This window comes from Mastomys coucha, unplaced genomic scaffold (assembly GCF_008632895.1).
Source record: "Mastomys coucha isolate ucsf_1 unplaced genomic scaffold, UCSF_Mcou_1 pScaffold11, whole genome shotgun sequence".
In the NCBI taxonomy this organism is placed as follows: Eukaryota; Metazoa; Chordata; class Mammalia; order Rodentia; family Muridae; genus Mastomys; species Mastomys coucha.
The window spans coordinates 1,203,579-1,211,334 of NW_022196893.1; positions in this window are offsets into that span (position 1 = coordinate 1,203,579).

Here is a 7,756-nt window from a genome sequence, read left to right on the forward strand (position 1 = left end):
CTTTGTGTATAGGAAGGCCTCTGATTTGCTTGAGTTAATTTTATATCCAGCTACTTTGCTGAAGTTGAAAAAAACCTTTTTATCCATCCATATTCAGCCTTGTGTCCTTAAAGAACCAGTTAATTTCACGTAGGCAGAGTACAGGTGTCTCTTCTTTTCCAATATAACATATTCAGCTGCTTTATATATTTGATTGTAGAATCTAACCTATTTACATTTAAAATAACTATGAATAAAGAAGGATGGCCTATTCAGTTGAAGCTGTTTGAAGAACTTCGAAGTTCATATTCCTGGAAGCATGCACATTTCCATAATATGGAAATCTTCAAGTATTAACTATTTAAATAATCCTTTCCCTGTTTTGATAATACCTTTTTATTTTAAGGCTCCCATAATCTATAAATTAGTTATTATGACAGTTCTTAATTATCATAATCAAATATTGGACATTCTAAATTATAGTTTTGGACTTCTTGTTCTGTGACAGTTATTATCCACTGCACTAGAACTTGTAAGGAGCCATTCCCATGTTAGAAACATGTAGTGAAGAATACCGTATACCACATGGTTGGGACATAAGGATAATGAGAGAGATCTGCACCAATCATCTAAAAAGGCATGCCCTACTGGCATAATCTCTTCGACTAGATTTCACCTTCAATAGCTCTATACACTATGCATAGTATCCAAGGTCTTGTCCCAAGCCTTTAATTCATGAGGATAGGGTCATTGCAGATACAATCTAATAATATAATTAATGAGACTTTGGATTCCATTTTATTCTCAAATGTATCTTTGAAACAACATTATTTATTGGCACTTTAAAAATTTATTTCTGAGATCCTTATGGTTCCACTCTGGACATGATAACCTAACATTAATTTTTCCTAAACTAGAAATATCCATGGTCATGAATCCAGTGTACTGTCAGGGCAACATGTCAGGAATTTAACCCAAAATAAATCATGAAGCATCATATTTAACCAGATATGTCCACAGATAATGCCATGTCCTTGAAATGTAAGGAGTTGTTTTTACAGTTTTGGGTCTTTGCTTTGTTGTTCGGACTTCTCAATGTCTAAAAAAAGACAAAGTTGTTCTGGTCTTGACTTAATCTCTCCTTTCAAGCTATGTCTGCCCAGGTGCTATAACATGTATTGAATCACAACAACTACAATTCCATACCAAAATCTTCAATGTCTCCTCATACTAGCTGTACACCCAACTAAATATTATTCTTCTAAGTCTTCTGTTGCTTCTATGTCCACTGTTGAGGCAGTCTGATCAGTCACTGACTTTATGTCCATAGGAAATATTACAGTGCAAACTCATTTATGGACAAGAAGTTTGTACTACACAGAAATATTTTTTGAGAAAGGGGAATATTACACTATAAATCTGTCACATAAAAGTGATTTCCGATTTCTGTCTTCACTTGGATGCATCTGAACAAGAAATATTACCTTTCTTCTATGTACAGTGTTGTCTAACTGTCCTGTTTGTATGTTTAATGACTATATTTAATGACAAAGCTAGCGAAGGGATGACAAATGAGAATGCAGGGAGCTAAAGATACATATAGATATAGAAGGTAAGAAATCATAACACATACACACACTACCACAGCTAAATTTCACAAACTTCTCTTACCCCTAAAAGAAATAATTTGCTTTATTGCATTATAACCCCTTCGTGACACTGAATAGGTGTTCCTTTATTCAGAGTAGGAGTTTCATCCACCTATTCACAAAAAGCATTAAATGGGACTAGAGGCTGATATATGGATATAATATGCCAAATATTGAGACATGGGGCAAACATTTTTAAGAAGCACAAATAAGAGAGGATTTACTAAAAAACATGAAAATGTATAACAATTTCTAAATCCAAGTTAAGGGATATAGTTCTGAAAAATAAAACTAAAATAGTTATAGCTGATAGGAAAGTCAGGATTTTCTTTTGCATCCTCATTTTATCTTGCACATTTTAAAATTGTTTACACCAGCAAAATATTATATCAAAGCTGAGACACTGTCCCATATAAATTTATTTCTTTTCATATACTGCTCTCCTTGTCCACTATGTAGGTACTTTTACAGATCTATGTTTGGAAACTTTATGTCTTTGCTGGTTCACCAGTTGTTTTGGGACAATGTGTTCATATCCATAGCTATAATTATATGTCTATTTCTCGGTTTAGCAGTAAGTAAGAAAAAGTCTTTTATTGTTCTGTTTTGAAGTATGGAGTGGGGATTTAACTGTCTGAAACTCACTCCATACGCCTGGATATTTTTATTTCATCAAATGTACATTTTTTCAGCCATCATATTTTCCAATACTCTTTGTTCTCATTTATAACTCATCTTTGAGAACTGTCCAGCAGAGAGGGAGGATGGACCTCACTTTCCTACACATCCCTGAGTTTTGCTCATTCTCTTTCCCTTGTCCTGTGTTGTCCTCATACATACAAATTAATACCTTTATCACCTTCTCTTATTCTTATTCTCTTCAAACCAAATAAAAAATATCTTTATTCCCTATTCATTTTTCTTGAAATTTCTTTACTTCAGTTATTTTCCTCAAGTACATTTTCACTTTTTTCTCTCCTTCATATTTTCTATACTACTTGTTATTCATTTAAAACAACCCCTCATGATGAATTATTAAAGTACATCATTATTTTATGGCTGATGTTAGTTTCTTATTAGATGACTCCACCATCTAATTTGGGGTAGTTTTGATTTGCTGAAACAGAAGCTAGATCCATAGTCTATGCTATTCTCAAATTCATGATCCTCCTATCCCTGCACCCAGAGTGCAGGAACCACTGGCACATGCCAGCATGATTGGCTCCAGCATTGTATTCATCTTTGTCGTGACATGAGTTAAGATATTTTTGATACATACTACAATACTATATCATAGTTTTTAACACACCAGTTTTTTTTCTTTACTTTGTATCTACTATACTACAAGATTCAGTTTAGCATGGGCCTTATCTGCCCTCCATAGGTGTTAGTCCAAGGACAATTTTATTTTTAGATCCCATGAAGAGCTATTTTAGTATCCCGAGTTTATTATCTACTACTTCTATGATGACCATGCCAAGGTCATGTCTCCAATTGTCACTTTGCCTGTGAGAGCTGTTCACAGTTCCCACTGAATCCTCCTGATTTGTGTTGAAAGAGATCTTAAGATACTGAAGCATCTGTCCTTGGACATACATTTTTCTGGGTCCTGTTTGACCCCTATAAACCAGCATTAAGAATCTTTCAGTAGGGAGGATTAGGTTTGCCTCATCAGCCAAGTATTTACTTTGCAAGTACAAGGGCCAGAGTTCAAAATCCAGTACTATAGAAAAAGCTGACTATGGCAATGAGTAAGGTATCCTTTTTCAAGGAAGTCAAAGGTGGTCAGTGTGTAGACACCTGAGGAATGTTACCTTAAGGTTGTCTTCTGGACTCCAGAGACATAGTCACACCTATATAGTAGGTGTTTGTGCTTGCACACATGCATACACATGCACACACATACCCCACACACAAACACACACACATACATACATACATACATATATATATATATATATATACACACACACACACATACACATACACACACACACAGACATACACACACACACATGCACACACACACACACACACACGCACACACAAAGGGTATGAGAACCAGTGTGAAGGAAGAACATCTACCTCTCCACAGTTACAACATGGTTTCTGCTGATGTGCTCCCTTTGTTAGTGTTCTAAGTTGTCTCCACTGCTTTGACGTGGGTTCTTGGTCTATCCAGAGGCATGAGACTTAGATTAGGAGGCTTGGACACACTGAGGTTAGACAACTGAAATTTTATGTTGAATAAGAAAGCTCTAGATACTCCAGGTATTGGAACTTAAAACATCTTACACTCTTAGTACTTTCTTTTTTCTTCCCGTGTAACTTGAAGAAATCCTAGTGTTTACCATCGATGCCAGAGAACAAAAGTGGCCTATACCATGTTCAGACCAGAACTATGAAACAGGCATTTTAACATGATTCCTATATTCTAAACAAATTTTATCTCCAGGGACAAGAAATCAAATTAGGACATAATATTGTGTGATATTCGCTATTGATTGTATTTGACAAGTTATTATAAGGGAAAGATGAGCTGAAAAATTTATCCTATCTTAAAGCATGGAAAAACATAGGAGAAGATGGACCAATCGGAGCAGTGGTGGCATATGCCTTTAATCTCAGCACTTGGGAGGCAGAGGAAGGCAGATTTCTGATTTTGAGGTCAGCCTAGTCCACAGAGTGAGTTCCAGGACAGCCAGGGATACACAGAGAAACCCTGTCTCAAACAAACAAACAAACAACAAACAAAAAACCCAAACAACACAACAACAACAAAAAGATGGACCAGAAGTCAGAGTAATTTTAGTTTCTAGAGGTGCCTGACTTTCCAAGACCAATGTAAAACTGAAGTGAGAAAAGGCCATTGGCAAAACCTAAATCTTCCCAGGACTGCCAGACCTATTGTTGAATCAGCTTGAAGAAAGCAAGTATAGGAATCTTGATTTTTTTTTTTTTTACTTAAGATAAAGGTGTTTCTTCTTCTTTTTGCAAACACCTTTAAGAATAATGCTGTTGTTGGTTAGTCTGGCAAGACACATGTATGCCATTGCTGTCTTCTTGACTAAATAAACAATAACATTATAGAAATGGGAAGTTGAAATTTTTATCTATTTAAACTTCTATTCAGTTTCATGCTATTATTTCACATTTCACCCTTTCTAGTTGAAGAGCACCAATGTGTATATGCATGTGCATGTGCATGTGTGTATAACATGCCCCGAGGATGTGGGTTGGCTTAAGAATGTGTATGTCCTCAGAATCAATTTTTACCTCATTTACCCTGTGCTGGTGACAAAAGCAATAAACAACTATGCTCAACATGTTACATGGACCCTGGGGATTTGAACTCAGGTTCTCATTCTTTTTTTTTTTTTTTTTGGTTTTTTTTTTCGAGACAGGGTTTCTCTGTATAGCTCTGGCTGTCCTGGAACTCACTCTGTAGACCAGGCTGGCCTCGAACTCAGAAATCCGCCTGCCTCTGCCTCCTAAGTGCTAGGATTAAAGGCGTGCGCCACCACCGCCCGGCCAGGTTCTCATTCTTGAAGATTAAGTAGTCTGAAGCACTGAGCCATCCACATAGCTCTAAGGAAATTCTCAATCTCTAGATCAGTCCATGCTTTCATGGAGAAAATCAGGAATTCATTTCACAGTGACCTTCCTCTTTAACTTAGAAGGTGCTTCTCCAGTCTATGGTGATATGATTGGTATCTTCTGCAATTAGTTGGTCCTGCTAGCTTTATCATCCTTGTTCCATGTCTAGATCCAATATTTTGAACGACTAATAAGTGTGAAGTCATGATATATATATATATATATATATATATATATATATATATATATATATATATATATAATCTAATACTGAAACCTTTTTAAAGACCCTAAGTGAATATTTGCACTAACCAAGTTATAAATTAAAACATTTCAGAATGAAAGCAATGGAGTTCCACCTTGCTTTTGACAACCAAACTTTAAAATCCTCTTGGTTCCCCTGTCCTCTTTGCCTGCCTCACTCTTCAGGCAGTTATTCTCTTTGACTTTTCCTAAGACACTTTCAGGAACTTCTTCCTCCATCATGTCCTTGCTTGTCCTCTTGCTCATCCTGGAGACGTTCCTTTCTTTGTTCCAGAGTCTCACTACCATTTCTAGAATTATGTCCTTCCTTCACAGTGGATGTTCACTATTCAAAACACTTTTGTCATCTTTTCTTTTTATACCAGTTAAATTAGTGAACTTGAAGAAATTTAAAGTGTGATATTTCTTGAATTTGTGTTCAATTGAGCAAAAGAGAATTAGTCTGTTGCTATCACATTTCTATTTAAAGAACCATACATAAGTACTTAGTAAATCAAAGAGAAATAAGCTGTGTGGTGGTGGTGCTTGCACTTAATCCCAACACAAGAGGCAGAGGCAGAGGCAGAGGCAGGTAGATCTCTGAGTTTGAAACCACCCTAGTCTACAGAACAAGTTCCAAGACAGCCAAGACTACCCAGAGAAATCTTGTTTTAAACAAACAAACAAACAAAAAACAGAAGTAAATTGGATCCTTTGTATAATTTACTTAATAAAATGAATGTTTCATTATAGATCAATTATTTGGTGAATAAATTCATTCAAAGAAACAGAATTTATTTCAAGGAAGGCAATTGTTTTAAAACTACATTTCGAGTTCTATTTATTAGCAAAATTACTATTTATATCCTTGCTTAACAAAAGCTATAAATCTAATCTACAGGCCATCCAACTCTCTCAGTGGGAGTGAAATTCTTCCATTGTGCACAAAATCGAAGGGGCATAAACCATGCCAGCTGCCAACACTCCAACCTTTGAAGGAATTTGGAAAAGAATCTCACTATTAACATCAGACAGATTAAACAGTGGCTTTTCAATGAAGTATTCTTTTTCAGCATGGCAGGGCACAGAAGGTTGCTGTGTGACTCTGCCCTTCATAAGGTGCTAGGCCACATGAAAGATTCCCATACTGAGGAAGGAAACAGATTGTCCTGGTGTTGCATCTTGGCCATGGTCCTTGTGAGTATTTAACATGAATGCAAAGGACTTGAACCTTTCTCAAAAGCTTGCTCAGCCATTATAGCCTTCTAACCTCTGCAATCACAATTTTATTAGCATAGTTTATAAAGGGATATGAACAAGTAAATTCCAAACCTTATATGCTAAAAGGATAAAAGCTTCGTTTATTTATCATATTGACTGTTTGCAAAACATGTAAGCCCTACCTATGGGGAATGGTTCAAAGACACAAGTTAATATTACTAGCTTTGCTCTCACTAACAGGTGGTTTTTAAACCGTATCCGAGAAGGACAGAGTCTGATCTCTTTTTAATATTAGATGAAATTCCCAGTAAAGCCATTTCAATTGTCATTGCAATCAGGAAATCCATGACTAGGTGTCATGGAAGGATGTTAGTCCTAGACAGAAAATGCCATAAGTAAGTCATGTTTATACCCCAACTGCAAAGAAGCCAGGGAATGTGAACAACTGTGCAAACTGAAGATGATGGACACTTTAAACAGTGATCCAACTGCAAAACTGTTGTTAGTAAAGACACAAATTTACTTAGTGTTCATTATACCCATAATGATGCAATCTAATACATGCAGGTATTTATAAGTTACTTCAACTATGCTCAGAATTAAATAGTTTGTGCATGTATGGGACTGTGTATAACTGTGTGAGGCATATGTGTATATATGCCCATACATGCATTTATGTTTATGTGCAGAGGCCATAGGAGGAAGCAAATGTCTCCTATTGTTCTTCTTGCTCATTTGAAGTAAACACTCTCACTGACCAATAGCTAAATCAGAGACAAGAAAAGTTCCATGATCCTCCTTTCTTTTACCCTCCTGGTACTAAGTTAACAGGCAGGAGTACCTTTTACTTGGGCTGGTTCTCATACTTGCAAATCAAGCACTTATTCATTGAGCCATGTCTCTAGTTCCTGTACTGAAGATTTTGTATACTCAACAAACAAACAAACAAACAAACAAAAATTTAAAAATGAGGGCATGGAATAGTAGTGATATCCACAAATTAAGATCACTGAAACTTTAGTTAAAAACTAGAGCACTTATTTTTTTTTTCTTTCTTTTTTTTTTTT